We start from the raw sequence: 14,310 nt of genomic DNA, 5'->3' as shown, positions 1-14,310 counted from the left end.
TTGTGTGAGAGAGGGAGGGAGGGAGGGAGGGAGGGAGGGAGGGAGAGAGAGAGAGAGAGAGAGAGAGAGAGAGAGAGAGAGAGAGAGAGAGAGATGGGGAAGATGAGGGAAGAGACCGAGGGAGAGAGAACATATGAAGTTGGGTAGGGATGTGGGGATGATCTGGAATTCTTTAATTGCCAGTATTCCCAGAGTTTTGGACTTAAACTAGGAATGCCTGTGGAAGTGACTGAAGAGTTCAGACTTTGTCATGGGGTTATGGTACATGCAATTGATAGCTTGCTAATTCTCCTACCAATTGTGAATGTTGGTGTGAAGTGGAATATTAAAATTTTGAAGCATCAAATATATATTATATATATAATGACAAAATATGTTTTCTGAAAAAATTCAATACTTTTAAAAGAAAATATCTAAATCTACTATTTTGGTTTCCAATAGGATTGAGGGTGAAACTCAGAAACTCAGTTGTTACATACTAGATATGCATGTGGTCAACTCAGATGGAAAAGCTTTGTCAGAATGATGGATATTTAACTTGGAGAAGATGATTCTTACAGATGGGGAAGGGATAAGGACAGAAGACATTCATAACACGTGACATGTTTGAAGCACTTTCTCCTAGGAGATAAGTTAAATTTATTTGGTATACTTTCCAGAGGACCAAGGAGAAAAATTGGGAGCAAGCTGGAAGCTTCAGGTTGAGAAATGGGAGCTCAATATGAAGAAGATATGAACAGTACGAAATGATGCGATCAGGTTCAGCTGACTTGAGAGGCCCTCAGTGTGTGGACTGGCAGTGAACTGTCACATTGCCACTCGTGAAGGATGAAGAAAGGAAGTGTCCTGTTTTGGTTAGGAGTTTGCCTCACTTGCTTCTGAGGATGCTCTAATTTCATAGCTTCCAGTTAAACCAGTTTCATGTTTTATTATTTTTGTTTCTGTTCCATGAGATAATTTTTTTGGATATCATATGAGACAAAGTGATACATTGGTGGTAGACATGTGCTGAGGAACTATCAGCTGTGTCATTATCTCTGATTGATTTTGTTTTTTTAAAGTTAGTTTCTGATGACACTCATTCCTCTTTTAGAATGAACCTGTCTTTGATGCTACTATTAGTAACTCCCTGGGACTTGCTTGTTTTCATTTTTATGTGGGTTGCTGCTTAGATAAAAACCGGTATGCTCTATGAGAAACATTAGGCCAGATATTGTAGTATGCACACTGTAACTATAGCATGTCTTAAAATTATTTATTTCAGTGTTTGTATTTTTATTTATTCTTAATACCTTCAAAGATATAACCAATGGTAGGCAAATAGAATTTTACCACAAACTAGAAATTATGTTCTAGTTCAGTCTATTTTAATTGCATTGGTTTTTTATAGTTTCTGGAAGCTAGTTTAGATTCTAAGGATAAATCTGAGTTATGCAGAAAGGGTATGGGCTATTGACTTGAGGACTCATTATTAATATTCCTTCCTAGGCTTAAACTATGTTAACGGCATTTCAAGGACTCAGAGCCCTGTGTGGCTAATAGATTCTGCGTTTTGTAATGCTGGCCTACCTAGAGTTCTGCATGCATAACTTTATAAATGACACACAGTTTTCTGGGCTCTCTCTCTCTGTCTGTCTGTCTGTCTCTCTCTTTCTCTCTCTTTATCTCTCTCTCCCTCCCTCCCTCCCTCTGTGAAGCCATTCATTTAAAAAATGTTTCAGATATGACAAAGTTCCTGCTCCAATTTGGTGAGAAGACTTATTCCTTGGATGAAAGAGGGCCAGCCATAGCATCCAACTTGGGTGTACAACTTATGTCTCAGAGGTGTATTTGGAATATAGTCTTGGGTCTCAGTGTGGTGGTTGATTTCCTCTGTGAAATAATCTTTGTCCTATTGCTAACTTGGATCTCATCAGCCAGAGGCAATGATTCTTTTCTGAGTGCTGGACATATTGTAAATCTTCAATTAATTCGACATCTTACTATAATCGGATTGTAAAGGCTAAGTTTAAAAATACATTTTAAAATCTCTACATTTTGGAAAGTATAATTAGCTTTTTTCTATACCAGCTAATTCTAGGGCCTTATAAACAGTCAGTAGTCAATAAATGTTGAACTATTCACGAGAACCAAGGGCAGTCTTACATAGGATACTTAGTCAAAAAATATCATCACAGGTTTTACATTTAGATGTGAGAATATGAAGACATACTAAAATTCATAAGCATAAAATTATAAGAAAACATATTGTGTACCAGACTGTGCTACTCTAAAAAGTAGAAAAAAAATATACTCTCATGGTAGGTGGATTTGGGTAGAAGTTTGGAGGTTATATCTGATGAAGTGATACACTTAAGATATAAAAGTGAGCTGGGCAGTGGTGGCCCACACCTTTAATCCCAGCACTTGGGAGGCAGAGGCAGGCGGATCTCTGTGAGTTCAAGGCCAGCCTGGTCTCCAAAGCGAGTTCCAGGAAAAGTGCAAAGCTACACAGAGAAAACCTGTCTCGAGAAACCAAATATATATATAGTCTTCATATATACATAGTGGAATAAGTAGGCAATGAATTAAAACATTTTAATCAACAGTGAGGATTTTATTTAAAAATAGAGAATGATAGCACTAATATGAATACATATGTAAGTGCATAAGATGCACCTGAGTTTATTTTTATGTGAAGTTTCATTTGTATAATATTACTTGGCAGTGCTTTAGTTTGGATGAGACTGAATTGAAGTAAATTGAAAGGTAATGATAGAGCACTGTCCAACCAACTGGGAAAATATAATAAGAGAAAATGCTATTATATATCTTATTCAATCATCTTTAGTTGGAAAAGGATAGTGAAATCATGCCAGCCAATTTGGAGGAGTTTAATAAATTGTTATTGCAAATACCAGTCATAATAAACTAATATTAACAATAAACCAAAAGAGGCAACACTAAAAATTGATATTCTATTTGAGAAAGACACATAACATGTAGCATCTAAATTATAATGTTTTGGAAAATAACAATGAAGAAATAGGCAATATATAAAATTAGGAGACAAAAATATAAAAATAGAGTTTTGTAGATTACACATTTAAAGTACATCTAGGAGCAGCTAGCCTCTCAGAAACATTCTTCTTTTTATCCAGTAAAAACAAATAAAAATTAATTTATCAGGTACATTATATTAATGTATCTATCAAATTGAGATCAATAGAAACAGATTAGTAGAGAAAATTAGAGTAATCTCTCATGAAAATATATGAGTTTATCATCTCTGAAGATAAGAGGGGTCCTCCTCTACTGTAAGTGAAATAGTTGGTATAAATTCCTAGTGAGATCACTATTCATGCTAGAATTATGTGATGCTGCTTGGGTGACCAAGCGCCAGAGACTCCCTAATGATATTCTGCTATACTCATGGATCAGTGCCTTCTTCAGCCATCATCAGAGAGGCTTTCCCCTGCAGCAGATGGGAACAAATACAGAGACCCACAGCCAGACATTATGCAGAGATAGATAGATAGATAGATAGATAGATAGATAGATAGATAGATAGATAGAGATTAAAGCATTCAGCCCTAAAGGGATGTCTCCATCAAATTCTTTCCCCCAGAGCTCAGGGAACCCCATGGAAGAGGGGACAGGAGTATGGGGCCAGAGGGGATGGAGGACACCAAGAGAACAAGGCCCTTTAAATCAGCTGAACATAGCTCATATGAACTCATGGAGACAGAACCAATCACAGGGCCTACATGGGTCTGCACCAGGCTAAGTAAAATAAACCAGATGGATATTGCATAATATCACTTACACTACATATCCACAACAGGAAAATTCACTGAGAAAAAGGAGTAGGGAAAAATGGAAAGTGGTTGCTTGGTAGCCATATAGGTTTCTTTTGGGGGATATTAAAACATGTCAGAAATTGATATCATTGATGAATGTACACTACTGTGAATGTCATTAATGCCACCAAGTTGTACATCAAACAGACAAAATGGTGAATTTTTTAAAAAGGTGTTAAACTGTGGCACTAAATTTAGGGCAGTAATAGTGGGGAGGATGGAAAGAGAAAATTGAAGACAAAGTATGTTTTGTCCTCTTTAAGGAGGGCAGAGAGATTAAATTTTGGAATAAATTGGCAAATAGTTATATGAGAATGTGTTGAAATTGTACAGATAACTACAGGAAGAACAGAGAGATGTGTTCTGATTTCAAAACTAACAGAAGAGAAAGAAGGCTGGGGAATGGTCTGGAGATTTCCAAAGGCTGTTGTTAAGGAGATTAAAGTAGTTGGGATGTGGGAGGTAGGCAGTGTCCTGCATGCTGCCTGGGCCTTGGGATATACTTCAGAAATTTCCATGCCAGGTGTAGTCCTTTAGACCCACAGGGCCTGACCCCTTTAGAGAGATCACAGGGGTCACATATCAGATATCCTGCATGTCAGACATTTACATTATGGCTCATAACAGTAGCAGAATTACAGCTATGAAGTTGCAACAAAATAATTTTATGGTTGGGGGTCACCCCAACATCAGGAGCTGTATTAAAGGGTCACAGCATTAGGAAGGTTGGGAACCACTGCACTAGACATTTGCAATTGGGAGGAACCGGCAAGTGATTAAAGGGTTAAGAGGAAGGAAAGAGCCTTGTGTGTGTGTGTGTGTGTGTGTGTGTGTGTGTGTGTGTGTGTGTGTGTGTGTGCATATGTATACACATGCACATGTACAAATGTGTGCTTATAGCAATGACTTCAGCAGCATTTCTCTGAGCATTTACTGCCTATTCAAGCAGTATGTTTGCAGGACAACTCTGGCTGTACTGAGCATATCAAAATACTAAAGGCAGGTGCTTCAGCAGGTCTGCCTGCTTCTCAGTCCCAGCTGTCATGGCTGTCTGTCACATCTGCAGGTAACCCAGGCCTTGGGGTTTCTGTACTCTTGAGACAGGAAAATCAACAGCCATGGATGTCTGTGAAGCAGATTTGACAATGATTCTAAGTCATAGAAGCACTGTGGCCTCAGGAGCTCTGGCTGGGCAGGAAAATGTGCTGGAGGGAGAGGACATTTCTGCTGCTCCAGCCTGGCATGGTGGAAATTAGAGGCATGGAAACTGAACATTTTTCCTCCTGGCTACTCCAGCCCTTCCGACCTTTTTTGTAATTTAATCTTAGTATTAAATTTACTTCGTGATGCAGTAGTTGAACTTTTTTGCTTTCCTAATTGGATAGTGAAGATGCGTACCAGAAAAACAGTTCCATGGATGTAAACAAGCCTTCCCTTCATCTTTGCATATTAGCTCAACATCTCTTTTAATTGTGTAAATTTTATTATTAAAAAGACTCACAAGTAAATAAAAATATTACACACCAAAATTAACCATACCCAAAGTCAAATTTAATTTGAGTAATCATTTATTTTTACTATGACACATGCAGAATAAATTATCATTGATTTAGTACAGGTATAAAATGTGTGACAAGTACAAAATAAAATATATCTCAAATCAAATCATCAAATCAAGACTGATAATAAATTTTGCATTTATTGTTACATTAAATAAATATTGCTACACTGATATATTAAAATATACTGTCTTCCTGGGATTGGTTTTTTGTTGTATTTGCTTGTTTGAGACAGGGTCTCACTCTTAGCTCAGACTATCTTGGCACTTTCTACAGAGCTCAACCTAGCCTGGAGCTCATGGTGATCCTTCTGTCTCAGCTTCCTAAGTGCTGAGATTAACTGTGTGTTACAGCATGCCTCGATTCTAGACTGTAATTTGTTGAGTATCAGTAACAATGTGTCTTAATATCAGAATTATATGATCAATAAATGTATTCTCCTTTCTGCTGAAAATTCATTTTTGGTATATCTAGAGAAAAAATTATAATTATACTTTTAGACTAGACACTCTGTTCTAGTCTAACTTAATGGGTTCCAAGTCAAACTTCTTAATTTGTGTGACCCAACACAGTGAATCCATTAGCAGGTACTGTGCTTCCTGATTATATTTGAACTTTTAAAGCTTATTTCTCCACTGAGTTACACGAATTTGCAATATTATCCATTAGGCAGTTTTAGAAGTTGTCTATATAATTATCTGGAGAGATAATATATGAAAACAAAATATCAGTATAGGAGAGATCAGCTTTTTCAAACATTCCCTCAGGTGAAAGGGGTGATACCCTGAGAGAAAGTTGGAAAGATTTTTAATGTTTCCTAGTGATGACTAAAGACTTATTGAGAAGGGTTTTGAAACTCCCAGTGGAATTAGAGCTATGCACAGTACTAAACATGAAATTAGGCACTAGTAACTGAGTCAATATACGTGTTTAGATAAGTTATTGGAAGGAGACTCTGTTGCTCCATTCCTGTGTGTGTTGTTCTGTCCTACCAGTATAGGAGCCTCTAGGTATCATAACTCAACAAGTCATTCTGCATGGATGCTATCTGCCTCCACTCTCTGTTCCCATCCTTAACTGTGCAGCCTTGTAGACAGTCTTCTTCCTGAACCTTGGTATCCCCTTTGTAAATACCAATGGATAATGCATACATGTGCTCAGGCCCATTGCGGTACCAGACTCCTTCCAAGCAAGACGGGGGCACATTAGAATGTGGTGTTTGCAACGCCAAGAATACAAACCAGTAAATGTGACCTATAGTCCTGAAATGGATTCTGGAAGGCCATTGTAGACATTGTGCTATTAAAAGCCTGATCCCTCTGGATCTCCTCTCTCTCTCTCTCTCTCTCTCTCTCTCTCTCTCTTTCTGTCTCACGTGTGTGTGTGTGTGTGTGTGTGTGTGTGTGTGTGTGTGTGTGTGTGCTCACATATGGCAGCCAGAGGTTAGCACTGGGTACCTTCTTCACTGAATTGGTTTCTGCTTCCCTGGTCCTGGGATTCCAGACATATTCCAACATGCTCAGTTTATGCAATCCTGAGCTTTAGGCATGCTAGACAAGCACTCTACCAACTGAGCTACATCTCTAGCCTCAGAATTTCAACTTGTGCTTTTACAGAGATTAGTAAAGAAAAATAGATTTATTTGTGCTTTGGTCATATTGAAGAGAGAAGGACACCCGATTTCTCCCCACCTTTCCTATAGTGATATGACAATTTTATAGAACAAATAAAACAAAAAACCAGGAAACATGCACATGTCAGTTTAACCATGAGACAGACTAACTGGTACTTTCTGGGGCACAAGGGTGGGAAGACCTGAGCAGCAAGTTGTCTCTATTTTCTATTGCAGATATAGGTTTTGTTGAAGTGTGAGTCCAGGAAAATGGGCTCTTCAAGTTGAAGGAGAAAAGAATGTTTTGTGAAATGTAGGTTCCCACCCATACCAGACTTGGCAGAGCTCTGTGTAAGTCGATTCCTCCTGTGGATGTAAAGGGTGTAACCTTTCTTTGAGGATAGACTCTTGCTCCCAACTGCAACATTTCTCTAAACACACTAATTTTAGAAGTGAAAAAAAAAACGGCAATACTCTTATAGTGGATAAGATGGGAACAGGTGCCTCTTTTTAGAATATCTCTTCTCATGCCAGAGCATAAATCATGACCATACAATGGGCTCTGGGTATCAGCAAGGCTGTTAACACAGTGCAGAGGCAAGGCAAAACTACCTTTATCAGACAGGAAGGACCAACATGGCCTTTGGTACCATGGTCTCACTCTGGACTTGTCTTGATTCCCCTAAACTTGTGGTCTCCATCCAAATAATTCATATGAGACACAGAGCATAAAGTAGAAATTGGATAGTTTATTACAGAACAAAATGGGCCACTCTCAAGCTTGCCTCAATGGAATGGACTTGTGGGAGGAAAAGCCCTTGCATGATCAGAAGAGCAGAGAGAGATCTTTGCGCCAGCTTTCATTCATAAGCAAGCCTTATACTATTTGTAGTGTCTCTAGAACAGAGAGTTCTCCTGAGGGGCACTTCCATGTCTAGGTGATTGACAGGCTCATTTGGGTTGAGGAGGGGCAATGGCATGTCCTTGTTGTTTATCAGGAAGCTTCTGTGCTCTATAGCAATTATAAAAGGTTTAAAGCTCCTGAAACCTGATTTAGATAGTTATCACCTAATGGGCTCTGAGCAGTTCAGAATGTCTGTCATGTCTCCTCCCAGGGCCAGAGATATGACTCAGGTCCCATTTCTGTGGCTAGTGATTAGAAGCCTGACCTTCTCATCCTTGGTTTTATAAGCTGCTGAATACAAGGAAAAGATCTAGCCAGAAAGTCTTCCAATTCTGTCAAATTCTGACTAGCTACTTAAAAGCCATTCAAAACTTCCAGGAAATATCAGTTTCTCTGGAACCTGAAGACTAGGTCCTTATAAGATATGTCCTGCTACTCCCTTCTCTGCTGTGATGCCCTGCTGGCAAGTGGCCCACGAGGCTTGGGTCTGGAAACTTGACTAGGCAGCTGAGTATTGAAGAAATGACAGCCACACAGAGACACAGGAGAAAAATCTGAGGCCAGGTGGGCTGTGTGCTCTGGTAGTAAGCCACACTTACATGGCTACAATCTGGAAATTCAGGGGGTTTATTAGGTGAGGCAGAGCAGGAGGGAGTAGCTGGTCTTGGTAGGAGGTGTGTAGCTGTAAGTTTTCTCCTGTTCCTCTAGGTCCAGTAGTCCTATGGCCGCTTATAAAATACTCATCCAGAGGCTAATATTAATTACCAATTATATGTCTTATAGCAGGCTTCTTGCTAGCTAGCTCTTATAACTTAACCCATTTCTGTTAATCTATAAATTGCCACATGTTCTGTGGCTTTACCTGTGTCCCATTACATGTTGCTCCTTGGGTGGCTGGCTCGTGTCTCCCAGACTCCACCTTTCTTTTTCCTGTCTTTCTCCTTTCCCGCCTGCCTCTAAGCTGGCTGGCCATAGGCCAAGCAGCTTATATATTAACCAATGGGAACCACATATATTCACAGCATACAAAAATACGTGCTCCAGCAGAGGTGTCTATAGGCCAGCAGTCTCAGGCTGTAAACATCTGGAAGGATAGAGCTACAGCCAGTTTTTGTATATACTGATGTACTTGAACCAGAGCAAAAAGGCTTTACCAATTTTTCACAGATCTGAGGCCTTGGTCCTTTTCACCACTGTGTCCACATCAACATTACACATTCACTCAGCACAGGGCTTCCTCCACTCCCTCCAATATGCTAGCTGATGCTTTGCCTCAAAAAACTTCACCATGGAGGACAAAAACAAGGATAAGGAACAGGTACAGAAGAATAGTGCCTACGGCCCACTGCTACTATTGGAAAATTATTTTAGCTCTGTATCAAAATGCATAAGATATCTACCCCACAGAAAGCTTTCCAACCCCATGAGAACTGAACTACATGGAGAAAGCCTGTCCATGTTTCTAAAAAGGGAGGTCAGATAGAACGGGAGGTTGATCTCAGTGGAGAGCTTGTGTTTAGCATGCATGAGATATGGGATGCAAATCTCAGCACAAATAAATACAAATGAATAAATAAAAATAGTAAGAGGCTCAGAGGACATACTGGATATATAGTGGGGAATTTTGGAAGAACACACACCTGCCAATAAGACTCATAAAAGATCATTTCAAATCTGATAAAAAATAAAATCATTACAGGCATCTTGCAAGTCATGCTTCTAAGCAATGCACAGTAAGCTGTGAATGTGCAATTGATATGTCTCATATCATGCAATAGAAAACAATGGGGTCTTCTTCCAGGGTCTCTGCCTTGTGACTCCTCTTCCCATTCTCAGAGCATCCTTCCCTGGCAGTGGAAGTCAGAGGCAGAATTGCATTCTACAGATCAGCTTTGTAAGTTCCTAGACCAAGTATATGAAGCATTAGTTACTCCCCAATTGTATGGCACTTATATTTCTATCACATCTCTCAATTATATTCTCCTCTCTCCCCATCTTTCAGCTACAGTGGACTTCTGAGACTTGTCTAGATTCTGAGGCTCTGTGTTTAATGCGGACATCCTTAATCCCAAGTCTCCCACTGGGCGATGTACATGCTGGGTGAAGCTCACTAGGGGGATCATTGTAAATCACCTTTGACAGAAGGAGTCTTATTGTGCTGAGAACTGAGCTTGAAAGTGATTCCTCATTGCAGAGCAAGATAGCATGTCCTTTTACCATTAAATGTTCCCTTGCCAGCAGCAGCTAGGAGATGTTATCCTGTAAACATTTCCCATCCAATATCTCCTAGACAGCAAATGTTCTGTGTGTCTCCAAGTAAACACCCAATGTAGAAGTGATGGCTTTTCTCAAAGGCAATTCTTTCTTGAAGATCAAGGATGCTATTTTTGTCTTGTTTGTCCTTTAAGATAAATTAAATATTATTCTTCCACACAAAATCTGTTACTTGCTGTTGTCCTCAATTTTTAAGTTATGAGTGCATTCAAAATGTTTGGCTCTAAGTCACTGAAGAAGTTAAATTTCCTTGTTGAGGAATGATGATCACAAGAGAACCAAGCTTAAGCTTCACACATGATTTTGATTACCTTTCTACAAGCAGTTAGAATGTTATTTTCTAAGCTGCAAAGCAATTAATGACTAGAACTGCAGGAAGTATTTAATTGAGTATTGATTTAAGGCCAAAGGAATTGCATTGTAATTAATGGACCTTAACTGGACTTTAATTTTTCTACACTAGGCTTGACTTTCAAGTATTGTGATTGTAATCCTCAAAGTATACATAGAGGGAGCTATGTGCTTTTCTATTTGCCTTTGAAAGTTTTGAGTGAATTTGTGTTGGGGGGAGTGTGGGTTGGGGATGGGATTGCATAAATATGTAGGGCTTAGAGGCCAACCATGGGGGTTTTGTATCCCAGGTGTTCACTGTCTTGTTCTGACTGACCTGGGACTTGCCAAGTAAGGTAGGATGGCTGACTAGGGATCTGTCTGTTTCTACCTCCACAGTTCTGAGATTACAAGTGGGCACCATCATGGCAGGCTTGTGTGTGTGGGGGGGAGGTGGGGAGTGTTAAGGCTCAAAATCAAGTCTTCATGCTTTGTTGGCAAATATCACCAACTCAACTGCTATTCTCCTAGCCTTTGGCTGGATCTTAACATAACCAACATATTTGTGAGTCTTTGGGAGGAAATTCTGAAGTTACCAGCAGGATGTAACCCAAAGGGTACTCAGAGGAATGAAATCTGGCAGATAGATGTGTTTCACTTTGCGGAATTTGGAAAATTGAAATATGTACACCATACTACTGATACTTATTCAGGATTTCAATGGGCAACTGCTTTGAGTTCTGAAAAAGCTGATTCTGTAATCACTCATTTGCTAGAAGTTATGGCCATCATGGGTATACCTGCACAAATGAAAACTGACAATGCTCCACCATATGTCTCTATTAAAATGAAACAGTTTTTTGCTCATTATAATATAAAGCATATTACAGGTATACCACATAATCCTACAGGCCAAGCAGTTATAGAAAGATCCAACAGAACTCTAAAGGACATGATAAATAAACAGAAAGGGGTAACAAAAAACCCCAGAAATAGACTTCACAATGCTCTATTAACTTTGAATTTTCTCAATGCTAATGAGAAAGGAACAACAGCTGCAGAGAGACATTGGATAAAAAAAAAAAAAAACTACAGAATTAAATCAGCCTATATACTTCAAGGATGTGCTGACCTCAGAATGGAAACCAGGATAAGTGTTATGTTGGGGACAAGGTTTTGCTTTTGTTTCTGCAGGAGAAGATAAGCTGTGGTGGTTACCATCAAAATTGATAAAGGTTCGATTTGAACAAGAGAGACCTCTTAATTAGAGGAGGTGATAGTTCATCAACCAACATGACCATCCAATTTAAACTAATTTATACCATTAATACATGCCTTTTCATTTAATCAGATATAACTTGCCAAAAGGGAACCTCCCCAAAATTAGTCTTGGGAAAGGGTTTTTGTTTTTGTCTTTTAGGAGAATGAAGGCTAAGGAACCTGAAGAACACTGGACAAATGAGACAACTGAAGAAAAAGGACAAATCATCTGTCCCAGGAAAAAGAGTAAAATGGCCTATTGTTATATCATCTACAAAATTTCATAAATCTTCCTAAATGTTTGTTTCTGCTCTTCTCTAAAAAAATCAACATTATTGGTCTTCTTTTAGTCCCAGTTCAATTAAAATTTAAAGCTGACTTTGGAGTTGGAGAATGGTTCTCTCCCTCTTTAAACTCAAGCATGTGTTAAAAGGAAAATGCAAACTCCCTGTATCATACCAGAAAAAAGAGCCATCTTCTGACATGGGACAGGAGAAAAACCAAATTAATTAAGGGACTATTTTATTACTAATCTCAATTCTTTGATTGTATTCTGATTCTTCAAACTTTTCTTAAAGTATAAATTTTATATCAAAATTTACAAGATTATATATATATATATATATATATATATATATATATATATATATATATACATATTAAACTTTGTTAAGATAATAATGGTCATATAGAGTACTAATTAATTCTAGAGAAAAGGCTCCAATTAGCTGCCTATATATGTCTTTGTGTTCGAGTCTCTTATCAATTTTCTGCAGGAAATCATGGCCAGGACTAATATCAACTGAAATCTCCAGGAAGAAGATGGGGCCCCACAATGACGATTCCACGTGGACAATAGTAATATCACTAAGCTGACAAACATCATCTACAGATCAGTTTTGGATTACAAAGTGCTCAGAGCAATTTTGAGATGGCTAGCTGAGATGATCCAGTTTCAAAGACTACTTGAATAAGGACTTGAGATAAACCCTGAACTTTGGCATTATGGATAAAAAAGAATATAGTTACCTTTCCTAGAATTTGACAATTAACCCAAAATTTTTCTTCTCAGAATAAAGATACCTTTGCCCATACCCAGCAGGAAGCAATTTTAAGAATACGACACCCACATTCCCAAAGGGATGGTGTGGGGCAGGTGGTTGGTCTTTTAATAGGTTTTGGGTCTGGAATAGTTTTCATTGTTTAGGAGGGTTGGTTACGAGTTGTTGTTAAAGGTTAGGAAAAGGGCTAGGCAAAGGAGATTAGATTTAAGGTGCTTGTTTAAAAAAAGAAAAGAGAAAAAAGAAAAAGACAACTAGTTTTAAATACTTTATATTAGATTGGATTATTTTATATTGTTTGCAAATTATATATATATATATATATATATATATATATATATATATATATATATATATATATATATATATAAATTGTTAGAATATGTCATACACATATTTCTAATCTTGCTTGAGATATTGTACTTATACCATTCATTTGACAATGTAATGCAATTTGCTAATCCTTGAATGTTATTATTACAACTATTAGGATATATAGAAATGAAAGTTAGTAGTTAGACATTACAATTGAACTTGTAGTCATATTAGGTATGTTTTCAAGGTCGAACAGATATATTTTAGATAGATAGGTCATCTTCAAACCCTTAAGAGATCTACAGAATATGGCATTAAAAATGTTTTAATAACTTAGGGATTTTTCTTTTTTGTTATGACTATGAGACATGTCAGCCCCTGGCAGTACCAATCTACTTGAGAGAAAATATGGGCATTGAAGAAACTGCATATGGAGCTAACTTTCATTGTGGCAAAAGTTATCTACTGGACAACAAAGTATCCTTGAATCAACTGCTGACAAACAGGACAGACAGGACATGAAACAAAGGACTACCGATTCTTGCCAAAACAAGTGTGGTTGTGGCTTTAACAAAAGGCATCTTCTGAAGCCAGGACAATATGGCACCATCCCTGAAGTGAGTGGCCTTTGCAATCTGGAAAAGGTACCGTGCCCTTTTCTTCGAAGGCAGCTGAACAGGCAGTGGGCCAATATGTTCTGTCTCTCTGATCTCCAGCAAGAGAGCTACTTCTGTGTGTTTTTTTCTTGTTTATAGACTTTCTGTTCTGTTTTCTCATTGGTTGTAAACCCAGCCACATGACCTCCCTTGTCACTGCCTGTCGTACAGACCTCTAGGTCGTCTATGTTTGGTATTGAGATTAAAGGCCTGTGTTGCCATGTGGGCTGTATCCTTGAACACACAGAGATCCTGCCTAGCTCTGCCTCCTAAGTGCTGGGATTAAAAGCATGCACCACCACCACCACCGAGCTTCTGCTATGGCTTGCTCTGACCCCAAGGCAACTTTATCAATATATAGCAGTGAAGGGTAAGGTTTTCAGCTCTCAGCTATTGCTCTGACCTCTTGGCTTTTAACCCTGCAATTGGCTGTGTTTCTTATTTAACAAGCTGGATACATCTACAATTGGCGCCCAACATGGGGAGAATTCATTAAAAAA

Source organism: Onychomys torridus, chromosome 6, assembly GCF_903995425.1.
Source record: "Onychomys torridus chromosome 6, mOncTor1.1, whole genome shotgun sequence".
Lineage (NCBI taxonomy): Eukaryota > Metazoa > Chordata > Mammalia > Rodentia > Cricetidae > Onychomys > Onychomys torridus.
This window is presented reverse-complemented; position numbering follows the sequence as displayed.